We start from the raw sequence: 16,705 nt of genomic DNA on the forward strand, positions 1-16,705 counted from the left end.
AGTTTCTGGCACAATAATAGAACAGAATCAGTGTTGGTCACTTTTCTGTCTCTGGGACCAAAGTAACTGACACCCACAATTTAAGAGATTTATTTTGGCTCATGGTTTGTGCCCATGGTTGGCTAGGTTGAAGACTGAAATGGGCTGGTGGGAGAGTGTGGTGGAGGAAATCTCTTCAACCCATGGCAGCCTGAGCATAGAGAGAGAAGGAGGTATTGGAGACAAGAAAACACCATTCCAGGTTGCATCCTCAGTCAGTCATTCAGATCTAAACAGACCTTACCTCCTAACAGTACCTTAGAGTGTTTAGAATGGATGAACCCTTTGAGGAGTATAGCACCCCATGACACAGTTACTTTCCACCTGTGTAAGGATTTGGAGGACATTCTATTTCTGAACCATAACAATAGGCACATGCAAAACAGCATTTTGTTGTTAGCATCTATGAGAGGTTGGCATGGCTGCTGTTGGGTAGAGTGTTTAAGTATTATTCCTGAAGCAAAGAATGGATTCTAAGTCACTGAAGACAGGAAGTAGAAGGGGGAATAGTGAGAATGGGAAAGGCTCTTCCCCAGTCCTGGTTGGTGGTACCAAGGCCACAGGGACAAATCAGCAGTCAATACTGTGTGCTCAGCTACTTAGGTTTTGAATGGTAGTATAATTTACCTTGCTTGACAAAAGTAGTTAGTCCTACCTGCTTGAAAAAATAATGAATGCTCTGATTATTTATTGTATATTTGTTTAGGAAACTTTGCATACCAAGTGCATAAGAAATAATTTAGTTAAGTTAATTACCAGTCATTAGGAATCTAATATAGGTGAAAAAGTGTTCAGAGTATTTCATCCAAAAGGCACTGCAACTTTAAGACATAAATTTACAGAGATGGACATAGACACGTATGTCCAGAGACATAAGCAGGTCTATGCATAGAGTGGAGGAGAAGAGAAAGCACCTCTGATTTCCTTTTTCTCCTCATGTTAGCCTTACTCATTCTAATGCAGCCCCAGCAGGGTATTCAGCTGGTTGCGACAGAAACCTGTCAGAGAAGGAACTGAAACACTCAAGTCTTGTTTTGCCTCCCCACCCTCCAACTGAGGTAAATAAAGTCATAGGAAAGTTTACCCAAATGATGACTTTTACTGACAGCCACCTATTCAAAAGTCAGCATTTCTTAGGGTGTTGATGATAGAACTAAAGTTCACTCATGGACATGCATTTCACCAATTGGAATGAACTACATGCTCTAATGAGTAGCTAAGTGGTACAGGGGTGTGGTATAAAAGAGGACAGTGGACACTGTACAGCTAATCAAGGATAGTTTTGGGGAAAGTTTAAGTGTTCCATGAAAATGTGTTTTCCTATAAACAAATGAAGATGCATCTGCTGAGTGACAGCCATGTGCTGCGTAGTATGGGTTTCTTATTCACTGAGTCTTTTCATCCTTGCAGTTGTCTTATTAGAAATGGGCTATTAAATTCATTGTACAGAGAGGAAATAGACACCAGCTATCCAGTGCCCAGGTCATGTATGTAGAGAGCAATGGAAAGGAGAGCAGGGAGTTTTTTCTCACTTCCCTTTTCCTTGTACTGCCCTAAGGTGGTCTATGCTAGGGCCAACCACATGGAGGCAGGACTGATGCTGGGAGGGGAAACAGAGGCATTTCTGGACATAGAATGCCCAGGACCTTCCACAATGCTTACTGTCATCACTGCCATTGTCTGCCCACCCCACCACTGCTGATCACAGTAAGAGCCATGAAAAGATGTTCTTCCAGCTGTGCATTCCTTGTGCAGGCACTGACAGAACCTGATGAGTTGATTTTCACTCTGTAGTTCTCCTCCCGGTGAGCAGCTCACCTTCCACTCAGCTTTTGCCTCTGTGCCCTGCATGGCCTGCCTGTGCTGGCTGTGCTACTCAGCTGCAAGAGGGGAGCAGAAGGCAGGACGGTGACACAGTGCTTATATTAGGCAAATCTTTCCCCAGCTAGTATTTTCTACCCTGGGATTATTTTATGAACAAAGATTTCATTAGAAAGCAATTAATCTGAACATCTGGGAGCTCATGCACTGACATCAGCTCCTTCTAATTGAGGTAATGTGGCTCCATTCCGATTTTATGCAAGCAGTGCAAGCTCCATGCACAAACTATTGATCGATTACACATTGAAGGCGATTGAGAGTATTCATGGTCCCTGAGGATTTTCTTTGTCTTCCCTGTCTAAACTTTTCCTTAATTCTCACCATCTTCTTTACCCCATCACCATTCCAATTCATCACTAAAGTTTTCACTGTATAAATAGAAAATCAGAAATATGCTTTATTATTTATCTTCTAAGTTGCACTGGTCTCTGAGAGAGTGACTGATGTGACAATGACACATAGGAACATTATTTTTTCCTTCTGTCCTCAATATCCTCACTGAGATGCATTTGGATCAGAAGATGATGCTCAGGCCAGTTGGGACAGCAGATTGCTTATATGCAGGCGTATGTGTGTCTCATTTCGGCAGAGCTGCCTGTCCTCCAGGAGAGGTTCTGCTGCTGTGTGTGATATGAAATCTCAAATAAAAAAAAGAACAACAGCTGCAATGGGCCCCATCCAATGATGGCAAAAGGTGAATAAAATTACTCCCTCTGGGAAGTAAAATGCTCATTTAGAGGAGGGAAATTATGATTTCCGAGTAGAACATTTGGCTTCCTGAGAGTGAAAGTGTCGGCACAGCTTGACAATAACATTTCGGAGCTATAATAGCACCCTTCCCCCTCCAAGAGCTGGGCTCTTTCCCTTAAATTTATCTTACAGCATCTTGCAAAGTAAGTAGGCTCAGGTGTTATTAGCCCTCTTTTATAAATGGAGAACACAACAGTCTGAAAAGTTGAGTGATTTGTCCTTCGAAGCCTAGAAATCAATCTAGATCAGGTTTTCTCAAACTTGACACTATTGACATTTTTGACCAGTTAATTCTTTGCTGGGGGCTGTCTTGTGTACTCTAGGATTTTGTCAAAATCCCCTGTCTCTATCCACTAGATGCTAGTAATGCCCCCAGTTGTGACAATCAAAATGTCTCCAGAGTGTCACTGTCCCCTGAGGGGCAAAGTCATCTTCTGTTTAGAAACAGTGATCTAGATTAGTCAGCTTGGAAAATCTCCTGTAGCCTATAGGAAGCCTCAAGAGAGCTTAAAATAAATAAAGCTTGCTCTTTCAATTGCATAATTTCTCCTGTGTGTAACAACAGTGCTTGCGTAGTGTTCACCATTTTAAGGGTTTTAGACATTAACTCGTTTAATTCTTCTGGTGATTTTGTTTGAATCTCATTTTGCACATATAAAAGAGAAATTTAGCTAATCTTCCCAAGTGCCACAGAGGAAGGCTGAGTGTATAGGCAGTCAGGCCCTGCAGCCACACAGGGTGGTAGTTTCAGAGGGCTCAGTACATGATTTATGGTTGTGTTGCCGCTGTACTGTGATTCTTCTTCAGATTCTTTCAAGTTTGAACAAGAGGCCTCACATTTTCATTCAGTTGTTTCACAAGTTACATAGTCCTAGTAGGAAAAGCCAAAAGTTGAGCCCAAAAGCCTCAGAGAATGTACCGACCGTGTTCTAAACATCTCACCAAATTGACTCTCATATTTTTTCTGCTTGTTCATTCACTCATTTGTTCACTGAGTACCTTGTCCCATGAGTCTATGATGAACCAGCCACTAGACTTGACAGTGTGGGGATAAGAGAGACACAACAGACACTGTCTCTTGCCTTCTGGAGCCTCAGGAGGGACACAGACCAGTCAACAGGCATTTGCAGTGTGGCAGGGTGGGTGTAAAGAGAGGAAAGGCCAGTTGCTATGGAAGCATATCAGAGGCTGTGGAGCCGCACAAGGCTGGGTGAGAGTTACACAATTGAAATTAACAAGAACAAGTGTGATGCAAGGCAAAGGGAGGAGGAGGAGTACATATGCCGAGAAGAGGGGACATGTGACATAATTAGGGAGTAACAATATGGCTCAGCACGGATTGAATGTGGAATTAGCTTTCACCACAGCAGTGCACTTGCAGCACCATCTCTGTGGATTATTAAATCATTCTCAGTCTTGTTTCAGGTGACACACTATTGAGTTGTGAGCTTTGGCACTGCTGCCCAGGTTTCCCTTTAGGATGAAGGCTGGAAGACTAGCTCCCAATTGGGACACATCATTTTCATGATGGGGGGAAAACAAAAATGATAGAAGAGGTAGAAATGGTCAGTTGTATATGTGGCCAGCTTCCCATGAGTGGAGTAGACACAAATTCTCCCTCCTTTGGGTGGATGAGAACTCACAGCAATGGGCAGTTTGTAGTACTCTAAAAGCCAACAATGTGGTCCACTATGTAAGAGAGGAATGCTTGGAAACCTGGAGCTAGTTTATGTGAAATTAATCGATGATATTAAAGAGTTTGGGCAAAGTCCATTATTCTTATTAGCCTCTCTTTATTTTTTCTGAAGTGTAATACTCAAAACTTGTTTTCAAAAAACAAAAAGATTAATGACAAACAAAGCAAAATGGAAGAAGATAAGTCCATTACAGGACTGGGGAGATTGCTCAGTGGTCTAAGCATCTGCCTGGTAAGTGCAGGGACCCAGGTTTGATCTCTGGTACCGCATGTAGTCCTGGTCCTTGAACTCAGGGCATGAGGTGCCAATCACTTAAACCAAAAGTGCTGGTGCATGCCTGTAATCACAGCGCTGGGAGACTGAGACAGGAGGATCATAATAATAAATAAATAAAAGGACAAAAGTCCACACTGAAGTAAAATTATTCATATAAAGTGTTTATATTTTTACAGGAACAGGGGGAAGAGTTATTGTGAAGGGTCAGCCTACACTGTACTAGTGAAGGTTGGATTTTGACTTTGAGGTTGAGGAAGGCATTTCTTAAAATCTTAGAAATCATACCTCTTCACTCTGCTGACTTTGCTAGCTTGGCCCTATTGATTGGAACCAATCTACAAATAATTATCTGTTGCTTTCTTCCCTTTAAGACAATGGGGACATCTGAGTGCATATCGTTAGGCTATAATTGATATTGATGAGAGCCAGCCCAATAAAGCAGGTGAACCTTGACTTCTGATGTACCTGTATTTGACAAAAATTAATTCCATTGATATTGTAGGAATTTGGGCAAGTTATTCAACATCTTGGATGCTTGATTTTCTCTTTTATAAAAGAGATTACAATATCTCTTTTACAATCACAAACCCAACAAAAATAATGATTTTTACTGAGCACTTCCAGGTATAGGCAAAGAGCTTTGTAATACTGCACTTTAAACTCTGCCATGACTCCAGAGAGTGAATATTTTGAATTTATCAAGGATGCAACTGAGAATTAAAGACAGTGACTCACCTAAAGTCAGATATTTAGTAAATTCTTCAACCTGAAAGTGAGCTCAACTACCCAGCCATATGAAGATTAAAGTTCTTATTACACAAACAAAAGTAATGATAGCAATGGTAATAACAAATCTGTTGTAATTCCTAGTTCTTTAAAAATGTTAACTCATTTAACTTTCACAAATATCCTTTTAGAACATGCAAGTGATACAGAACCCTGGGTATGGCTATCACACCTTTCTATTTTGAGTCTATGATTGTAAGTGTAGTTTTTTTTTTTTAAATGTATTTGGTTGTTGCAGGGTCTTGCTATGAAGCTCGGACTTGTGATCCTCCTGCTTTCAGCTTCCCTAACACTGGGATTACTGGCATGCACCACTATGTCCAAATTTAGTGGTAGGGCTGGTACTGCATGTGGTGTCAGGGATTGCCCTTCATTCCCTGTGCTTTACCTAAGCTTGCCTAAGCAGGTGCTTTAGTCTGCTGAGCTATCTTGCCAGCCTTGTAAGTGTAGCATTTGAGGCTAATTTATGAGTCATTACTATATTTTTTAGTATAGAATACAATCCTAAAAGGAAAATTGATAGAAAGCTTCTTGATATTGTACCTAAGAGTATAAATGATTCTGAGGCCTTTACTCTTAAATACAAGACACAGAATATCAAATGGATTGATTTGTCCTGTATTGTCAGTGTACTCTTTTTATCATCTCTGGAGTTGGACTCTATTTGAGATGGTATTTAAATACTTGTTTCAAAAACTTACACATATGTAAATTATTTAAAACCATTTTTTCTGGCTTTATTTCTGTGATTGTCCCCAGAGTTCAACTTCCCAATATGTTTTTAAAACTTTTTTTTCATTATGTTATACAGTACATAAAACAGGCATAAGACGCTCTCAGGCTCACCAAGCAAACTGAGAGGTGTCCTAGATTTTGCCCAGTAGTTTTTGAGATACTGTGTGTCTGGTTTTCTTTTTATGTGGCTCTTTTCCCTCCTAAAATCAAAGTAAAAGCAATTAAAAGTTGAAAAAAATAAAACAGTCTAGAAATGCAATTTATCTTTCAGTGTAAACCCTGACTGCAATTTTCTAATTAAATGAAGGCTTCTAGAACTGTCCTTCTCTGATCCCATCAGTTTATTGGATCTTGTTAGCTTTTCTTATAGTATCCTAATTCAGTTTGAAATATAACAACTAACAATTATCAAAGTTTGTTACTAGGCCAAATGGAAATTTTGTTTTATCCTCCAGCACACCTATTGCTTTTAAGAAAGAACATAATATTCCCAACTAAACAGTTACGTGGCTTTTTTTTTTTTCTTTTTCCAACTTGGGCCCGACAGAATGGCTCTGGCAAAGAAGCGTGGCGAGAAGGAGAAGGGCCGTTCTGCCATCAACGTGGTGGTGACCCGAGAGTACACAATCAACATTCACAAGCGAATCCAGGGAGTGGGCTTCAAGAAGTGCACCCCTCGGTCACTTAAGGAGATCCGGACGTTTGCCATGAAGGAAATGGGGACTCCAGATGTGCGCATTTACACCAGGCTCAACAAAGATGTCTGGGCCAAAGGAATAAGGAATGTTCCATATCGTATCCCGGTACGGTTGTCTAGGAAACGGAATGAGGATGAAGACAACAAACAAGTTGTATACCTTGGTAACTTAGGTACTTGTTATCACTTTCAAAAATCTCCAGAGAGTGAATGTGGATGAGAACTAACTTGGAAATAAAGTTACAGAATTGCCAAAAATAAAAACAAGCAAATAAACAAATGAACAAAACAACAACAACAACAACAACAACAAAAACAGTTATGTGTGCGTTTTTCCCACCCATACTGACAAAATGACTCTCCATACGAGAGTTGGTGTTTACTTAGGACAGTGTATCAGTTCTAAAGCTTAAAATTAAAAGTCGATGACATAATAGAGCCTGTTTCAAACGCAAATTAAAATACATTCTAGGGGGGGTGGAGGGAATAGTTTGACTAGAGGGTACAGCGGTGCTGTTGCCTAGGAAGGATAATGTCTGATGTTCCTTAGCACAGCTGTGTAACTGCTTTGCAGCAGTTAATGGAATGGTTCAAAATAGCTTTTCACATTATGAATGTTCCTTACCCCCAAATGGCAAAATTTTGAGGTGAAGGATGCCCTAGTAACCCTGATGCAAACATTGCACATTATAAACATGAGCCGAGAATCCATTGCACCACACAAATGGTATTATATACCAATTAAAAATTAAAAAGTTAAGTGAAAAATAGAATGCCTTTTGATGGTCCAAGCACATTTCATCACTTCTGGCAGTATTTCTGGCGTGTCTGACCACTTACCATCCATGTGAAGTGATGGGAGAGCCTCACTAACAATCCAGGTTCTCAGGTTCTTCCTTGTCTGCCTGGAATCAGCATTAGGGGCTGGGTTCCATAGCATTCACCTTTAGCGAAGTCCTCATGAGATTCTTGCATACATTGATATTTTAGAAGTAATTTTATAAAGAAAAAAAGGAAAAAAACTTCATTTGCCAACAGAAATTTAGTAACTATATGCTATTTGCACAGTTTGTTAAGGTCGAGTTTAGATTTATCAAAAATTATGCTCTTTGCTTGTGAAGATATTTGGTTTAGTTTGGTGGCTTATAGTCACTAAGCCTGAATAACTGCATGATCATCTGTCCTTGACCTGATTTCATGATTTAATAAGCAAAATTGGAATATTGGCTACTGTGAAATTTTCAGCAATGAATATCTAAGGAAGTTTACAATTTGGTATCATGATCCATTAAATTATAGTATATTTTCTTTCTTTTTTTTTTTTTTGGTTTAGAGTTAAAAAGTAACTCTTAGGTCTAAGTGCTGAATGTTTATACTGAGGAGAAACTTGGTAAACAACCCCATGGGGTAGGGGTGCTGATTTCACAATACTATGAAAAATTTGGTTGTTTTTGTTCTAAGTGATTGCATCTCAAAATGTAGTTCCCAGGTAAGCAGCATGATTATAACCCCTGGAGTTGGTCAGACTGCAGGATCTCATGTCTCACCTTAAATATATTGAACTTAACAAAAAGCTTAGGAGATTAAAATTGAGAAACACAGTTCTAAAGAAACTATTAGGTTTTAGAATATGTAGCTTATATATGCGATTAGGGCTATTTGTCTATACAGGACTTGAAGATCTCTCTTAATGGTAAAAAAATTAGAAAGCACAGTTACCAGAAATGGATGGTCCTTGCAGTATTTATTGGGTAATATTACAGTATTTAAAGGGTAAGCAATAAACCTTTGAATGTTAGCACTGTTGATTCTTAGAGACTGCAGCAGACTTATTTACTGGGGGAAGTAATTTCCTAAGTGTATCTGAGCAGAATTCACAACAGTTTTGTAGGATCCTGACAATCACTTGAATGATTATTTGTGAACTACACAGCAGATAATGTCTATCAGATATAGAAGAATCACAGATAACAAGAACATCTATGTGGTTAGAGAGTGGTAGAGGGCAAAGAGTAAAAGCACAATGGATTCAGCATTTACATCAATACATGAGAGCTAAAATATTTTATGACTTGTTTTATTTTTCTGATACAATAAAGAAACAACTTTTGCAAGCAGAAGGATAATTCAAAATAATTTCAGTGTGCAATATATAATGAGTATGAATAATGTGGTTTAGGATATTGGTACCCAAAATGAAAACATATTGCTCAGTATTCAGATCTAAGACTAAATCAAATGTCAAAGAGTCTTTAAGGAAACCAGGAGAATCCCTGGGGATTGATCATTCAAGTCTGAATGGAAAAAATTAGTTCCTTTGTTTATCTACAGATGAATTACATGTGTCCTGATGCATAAGCTTCATTCTATTTCCAAACACCTCTGAATGCATGAACCGAACAATACTGAATTATCGCTTATGACTACACAGCTAAGTTACCTGGATTACACTTCCATTGAAGCACTGGCTTTTTCACTGTCTTATACCAGAGATCCCTATATGAGACATGAAATATAGGCTTTTTAAGTCAGGCTCATAATCACCAAGCCAAACATCTTCCTGATCATCTGTTTTCAGGACCTAGCAAATAACATTGGAATATTAGGTACTATGCAAAATTTATCAGTCAATCAATCAATCAATCAATATTTATTTATTTATTTATTTGGTGGAATTAGGGATTGAACTCAGGCCCTTGCACTTGCCAGGTAAGTGCTTATTCCACTGAGTCATATCCTTGGCCCCTCAATAAATATTTAAAAATATTTATGGATTGGTTTCTTCACAGGAAATTTTTTTATGGCAAATCTCATTTCTTAGGAGGAGGCCACGTTAACAGACGGTATGAAGATGACAGATGTTTGAAAATGGCAAAATGTTTCTAAGCTGTTCATTTATGATGACTGAATGGGCAAAATAAAATGTAAACAAAGCAGAAATAAGATCCATTAGTACCCGTTTAATTAGCAAGTGTCAGTCTTTTTTGAGGGGTGGGGGAGATTGGCCTTAGAAGAACTGCCATGGTGATCATGCACAGTGGAGCATAGCCAAGCTGGGGGATGCTGCAGTGTGTGGATACTGGGTCAGTGTCTACTTAAGCTGACATTTAGCACTAAGACACTAATGTTTTTAGATGGTAGCTACTTATCGATATCTGGGATTTCACCACAGTAGGAAAGTATATATATATATATACAGGGCCATTCTACACAGCTCAAGGTCATAGTGATCCTCCTGTTTCAGCCTCCCCAACACTGGGATTGTAGGCGTGTATCACCAGACCTCGTTTTCTAGGCCAGTACAGTGGGCCCCGGGGCAGGCCGGCATGGCATGCAGCCCTGGGGATTGAACCCAGTTCCTTGCCCTTGCCAGGTAAGCGCTTATACAGCTGAGCTGTCTCCCTGGCCCCTCAGAGTATATGTTGCATGATGTAGTGATGTGCTCCCATGGTGGCAAGACAAATGGAGCAGGGAGAGAGGCCTTCTTTCCTGGAGATGCAGTCTTCTGGGAAGGTGATGTCCTGTGTCTCCAGGAGTGAGGAGATGAGAGCCTTCATATGCCACAAGTCCTGCTTCCCTTTCCTGTTCTTGCAGTTTTCAGTCTGTACATTTGAAAACAAAGACAAGAACCAAAACAAAATAAAAACTTTCTGAAGAGTTTTTGGAGGCATAAATTGTCTTTCCTGGGACATGAAATAAATAAGAGTTGGCATTTTTTATTGGTAATGTCACTTGCAGTACAGAGGTCAGAGGTCATCATCTAACCTGCGTTTGAATAGAATCAATCTGTCCCTCAAAGATTCTGTCAGGCACACCTGGCCCTCCCAGGGGTCTGACAGAGTGCTTCCTGGTCAAAGACAGGAATGGATATTGGCACTCCAGGGGAAACTATATTTTTTCTATCAATAGACAGAAGATTGCAGTGTTCTAGACAGGTAATCAGTTACAAAGCAGCACAATCAGTTCACATTTAAACATTGAACAGGTGGGACAGGAGACAAGTAAAATTTATCATGTTTACTAGGTTTGCCAACATCAACCTTATCCCTTAAATCACATCTAATCCATGCTTTCTGTTAACAATTTTTCAAAATCTTGAATTTCTTAAAAAAAATTCCCTGGTAAATGCTAGGTGAATTCTCAGATGATACTTTGAAAGCTTGCCCATTTTCCTCTTCCCTACAGCTTACAGAATGTTTGTATAGCCAGCCTCTATGATACCCAGGTTCTATGCCCCTTTGGTGAATGGCAGGAGAAAAAAATTGAAAAAGCCCAAAGCAAATGCTTTTTTAAGATTAAAGGGTATGTGTTTTTTTCAGATTTTTTTTTCCTGTTGCACCATTAAAAGTAAAGAAGAAGGGCTTTTCTTTTGCTCCCTGATTAGAGGGCTTCACTGGATTTGTAGCAAATAAATTGACAAGTGAGGGCACAGATGACAAGAGAGTGGTAATTGATGGTGGCAAGTGGGGGCCTGGTGTACTAGCATGTCCTGTGGAGGGTGAGCCAAGGACATCTATCAATCAACTTGGTGACAGCAGCCAGGGTGACTTAATTGGAGATTCATTGAACCTTTAATGATGTGACAGGGAAAAATAAGGATGCTTAAAAGCCTCCTGGGCTCTTTCTTTTGCTGCTTCCCACAATTCTCCTAGAAAGAGTGGAAAGTAGACGTTGCTCCAGGGCTGAGCATTCTTTATTTCCAGCAAAGTTAATCATATTGTTTGGAGAGGGAGCATAGCAAAAGTATTTACCATTGGCCCCATGCAGAATGAAATCTGTACCTGCAGATTGAGATACCTGACTGCCCCATGGCTTCACATAACCAGAGATACTTAGCAAGGGCTTGGATACTAGCTGCTTCACACCGAGCTGCTATCGGGGTGCACAGAGTCTCCACCATAATGTACGTTCCAAATACAACTAGGTCAGAAGTAGTTACTCTAATTCAATGACGTTCCCTTCATATTTTTGAAGACCTCCCTGTGTCCTCTAAAAAATGTAAATGTTTTTCAGTTCATCATTATTATTTATTTGCCAGAGGCTCAAAATAATTTTATTTCCAATTTGGGAAAGGAAAGAGCCCCACAGGTATTTGTTCTTTATACTCAAAGGACTTTGTTTAATGTTAGTGGTGCAAGAAAAACTTCAACGGTTTCAAGGCACTCTGCATGGATATAATTTGTGAAAAGATAAAATGCCATTTGCTATTGAAGATGCTACAGTTTCATATTTATGATCCAATGTATTTATTTATTAATTTTAGATGGTAATTTTGGACCTCTGCTATGCAGGACACTTTGTTCTAATGAGTCCAAGAGCAACAAGGGTTCACCAGTTCTTTGAGAGAAGTTGCCATCTAGGGCATGAGGGTGGACTTGTAGGTTCAAAGTTACAACTGCACGGGTTAGAATTACTGGGGGTAATGAGGATGCTGTCCAGGAGGGGAGAGGCTGTAGGTATTGGGGCACTTAAGTGACATGTTATAAGACTCATAAGAGTCACTTTAGTCACTAGAATTTTCACTTTAAAAAATGAGGGGGAAGGAAGGGAACATCCAGAACTTGACATGGCAGAGATTTTATGCCTCATGGGATCCAGTGTGGGTCATTTTATTTACAAAAACAGAAAGATTATCTGCCTCTTCTGCCCTTCCTTGGGTTTTCAATTTAGCCTCTCACCATACATTTCTTGCATCACCAGTCAATGAATGCAAACTTGATCCATTAATTATTCAATGAAAAAATAAGAACCATTTTTTAAAAGTTCTCAGTGGGTTAGCCTTTTGTTCGACCCAGGCACAAAGCACTGTTTCCTTCGCAGAGGTCAAAGCTCAACATTTGTTCTCTGTGAAATAAACTTTGAGGTGGTGGTTCTTGAAAGCTTTCTTGGTGTTGAGCCTTATGAGTTGTAATCCAGATATACAATTGATGTTGAGTTAAAAAAAAAACAAAACAAAAACTTTTGTTACAGTAAAACACACCTTGCCATACCCCTCTCAAAACACTCCTTAGCTTTTTGATGAATCTCCATACTGATTTCAGTAATGATTATACCACTTTACACTTCCATCAATGGTGGAAAAGGATTCCTTTTTTCCACAGCCCCTCCAGCACTTGTTATTGGTTGACTTCTTAATGACAGCCATTCTTTCTGGCATACAATGGTATCTCTATGTTGTTTTAATTTGCATCCCTTGAATGACCAATGATAATGAACATCTTTTTCATATATTTATTTGTATTTCTTCTCTTGTGAAGTGTTTTGCAGGTTTATACCTGGTAACCTAAAGAACTAATTTGAAGATAACATCATGTAATACTGAAACCATTCTTGAATTCTTATACTTTGTTCAGTGAAATTTTATAACGTTTCTAAGGCTTTCTTTCTTTACTATTTTGTATTCTTTAAAAAATAAAATAAGATTTTAAAAAACCACTCCCTCCCTGTGATCACCCATATTGCATCATTCTTGCTACTTTCTAAAGCAGTTCTCTTTCATGAGTTGTGATAAAATATATGGTTTGTACTTCAGCCAATGGAAAAGTGGTTACAGCTTCCCCTCATCCAGCTTATTCACTGATCTGGCTCCAACCAACTTCTGGCTGCTCCCCAAGGGAAAATGACCACAAAATATAAAGTTTTTGAATTGGTGTAGCAGATTAAGGCAGCCACAACAGTGCAATCATGGACACTCATGGAAGAGGACTTGTAGAGCTGGTTAAGTAAGTGGCGAGAATGATGGGAAAAGGGTATCTGAAGTGAGCAGAGCATTTGGGATAGTTTTACAGTGTTGTGTTTTTTACTATAAGAAATGTCTTTAAATTTTTTAAAAAGTTCATCATACATATTTTTAATCTGATTTTGTAAGTGGACTGGCTGCACATTACTCTCTAGTCTGCCTTCTGATCAGTCCTCTCATCAGAGTGGTCTCTGTACTGGTCTCAATCTCTACACTTATTCTGAGATTTTTCAAAAACATCACAGGGACAAAAATCACATTAATGAGGAAACTGCATCATAGCAAGCAGTACATAGCATGGCCTCCTGCAGAACAGCTACCTGTAGCTAAATGCACACTGTACTCTCCAGAAAAGTAATTAAAAAGAGAGGCAGGTGGTATAGTAAAGAAGAACATGTCAATTAAAAGATTTGGAAGATGTATTTTGAAAAAGAAGGTTCTAGATTAAAATTTTATTCTATTTTTCAGTGTGATACATTCAATGTACATCACTTTTTTTTTCTTTTCTGTATTTAGGACAGGGTCTACAGGATCTCACTACATAGATCAGACTCATAGTGATCCTTCTGTTTTCAGCCTCCCAAGTGCTAGGATTATAGGTGTGCATCACCACTCTCAGTCTCAATTGCCATCTCAGCACCCCTGAGGGTGGGGCTAGCAAGGCATGGTGGTGATTGAACCCTGGCCACTGCGCTCTGCTTAAGCAGGCACTTTAGTCTGCTGAGCTATTAGGCTGGCCTATCACGTTTTGATGTACAGAGAATTACCTCATCTATATCTTTCTTTGTAGCTGATGAAATCTTATAATTCTCTAGACCCTAAAACAATATTACTCCCAAGCTGGAAAATTTTCTGAGGAATAAGAATTGTCCACTTAAGAGTATGTTCTCTAGTTGCATTCATTTACTGACAAAAGATTCAAATTTATCTTGTTTTATAGTTGAATAATACTTCACAGTGTAAAATACCACATCTTCCTTATCCATTCTTCAGTTGAGGGGCATCTGGGTTGTTTCCAGGATTTAGCTATGATGAATTATATTGCTATAAACATGGGTGCACATACATTGCGGTGGTATGAGGTTTTCAGTTCTTCTTGAAAAATACCCAGGAGGGTACTAACTGGTTTGAATGAGAGCTCCAATCCTAGCTTTTGAAGGAATCTCTACACTGATTTCTATAGTGATTGCACCAGTCTGTACTCCCACCAACAGTGCAGAAGTGTTTCTTTTTCTCCACACCTCTCCAACATTTGTTATTGGCTGACTTTTTGATATTAGCCATTCTTTCTGGTGTGAGATGGAATCTCAGTGTTGTTTTAATTTGCATTTCTCAAGTGACCAATCATGTTGAACATTTTTTCATATATTTATTTGCTATTTGTATTTCTTGTTCTGAGAAGTGTATATTCATCTCAGATGTCCATTTTTGGATTAGGTCTTTGAATTTGGGAAGCCTAATTTTTTTAAGTTCTTTATATGTTCTAGATAGAAGACCTTTGTCTGAAACACTGTAAACTTTAATTTTTTCCCAGTTTGGTGGTTTTCTTTTCATTCTGTTGGAGATTTGCCTTAAAGTGCAGAAACTTTTAAAAAAGATGGGATCCTAGTTGTTGATTTTTAAAAGTATTTCCCATACAGTTTGGTTTTTGTTTATAAATTCTGTACCTACCCCATGTCTTTACAATTTCTGCCTACATTTTCCTTCAGAAGATTTAGCATTTCTTTTTTAATATTGAAATCTTTGATCCATTTTAACTGTAGCTTCGTACATGGTGATAGGCATGGGCCTAGTTTTAGCCTTTTGCATGTGGAAACCCAGTTTTTCCAGCACCGTTTATTAAAAAGGCTACTTTTCTTCTAGTGTGCTTGTTTGGCTCCTTTATCAAAGATAAGGTAGTTGTGAGTTTATAGTCATATCTGCATCTTCGAATCTGTTCCACTGATCCTCAGGTCTGTCTCTATGTTAGTACCATGCTGATTTTATCACAGTAGCTTTATAGTATAAGTTCAGATCAGGGATTGTGATGCCTCCTGCCTTTCCTTTGTTTCCTGGGATTGCTTTTAATATTCCGGGTCTCTTCTGGTTCCAAATGAATTTAAGGAATGTTTTCTCTAGCTCTGTGAGGTATAATAGCGATACTTTAATTGGGATTGCATTGAATCTCTGTAGCACTTTTGGGAGTCTCTTCAGTGTGAGAACCTGAAAGAGAAAAACAGAAGCTGAAGGACACAATAGACACTGGTTAAAAGGACTGAACTTATTCAAAAGGAGCTATTGAGTGAGGGCGAAGAACAGGAGAGGGAGTGGGGGAAGGAGATTTTTCTATGTATGTAAGCAAGATGGTTTGGACAACTGTACTGTGGATTTCTGCTGTTCTATGGAAAGAAGCAGTTAGTGTTTTAATTTGTTTCATCTTTTTTTGAATTGTTTCTTTTTTTGTCTTCTTAATTTCTTATACATTTCTTTCTTTTTTTTTTCTTCTTACAATGTTACAAGCATATATGTGATAATATAAATAACTGGTTGGAAGACAACACTATATATTACAACAAATACAGTGAAATTCATATTACTTTGTTAAGTGAGATTCTTTATCACTTGTAATTTTTTTTTCTCATTTAATTCTAATTTGTACTCTATTTTAAAAAATAAAAAAAATTCAAAAAAGAATTGTTTATAAATCATTTTGGGCCGGACAACGAACCAGCCCAAAATCTTTTCAGAGATGGAAATATGGACTCTAAGCTTTGAATATTTCCTAACAATACCTTTGTTACATCATAAATTTTCCTCAGGCTGTTTCCACCATGTGGTTGTCTCATCCATGTGTGTTCAGGGGCACGGCAACATCTTCTTCCTGTGCTTGCAATGACTTTACTTGTGAAGTAGCTGGCTGTATCTTGGGCAGCACTCAGTCTTCTTGCAGTGCTCAGTCTGGAAAATGAATTCTATGTTTTGGTATATAGAGAAAGTAGGCAATTTCCCATCAGAGTTTGCCATCTGACAATAGTTAACCTATTTCTTATCAATCTAACTCTTAAAAATTAATAAATAAACTTCCCTCTTTTCCTTAAATATCATTGCTATGTTATGGTTTGAATG

General features: G+C 38.7%; 1 pseudogene; it reads left to right on the top strand.

Moving 5' to 3' along the window:
• The first annotated feature begins 6,712 nt into the window (after positions 1-6,712).
• LOC101576727 lies at positions 6,713-7,088 on the top strand (annotated as a pseudogene).
• The last annotated feature ends 9,617 nt before the right edge of the window (positions 7,089-16,705 follow it).

This window comes from Octodon degus, unplaced genomic scaffold (genome assembly GCF_000260255.1).
Source record: "Octodon degus isolate 3935 unplaced genomic scaffold, OctDeg1.0 scaffold00191, whole genome shotgun sequence".
Taxonomy (NCBI): Eukaryota; Metazoa; Chordata; class Mammalia; order Rodentia; family Octodontidae; genus Octodon; species Octodon degus.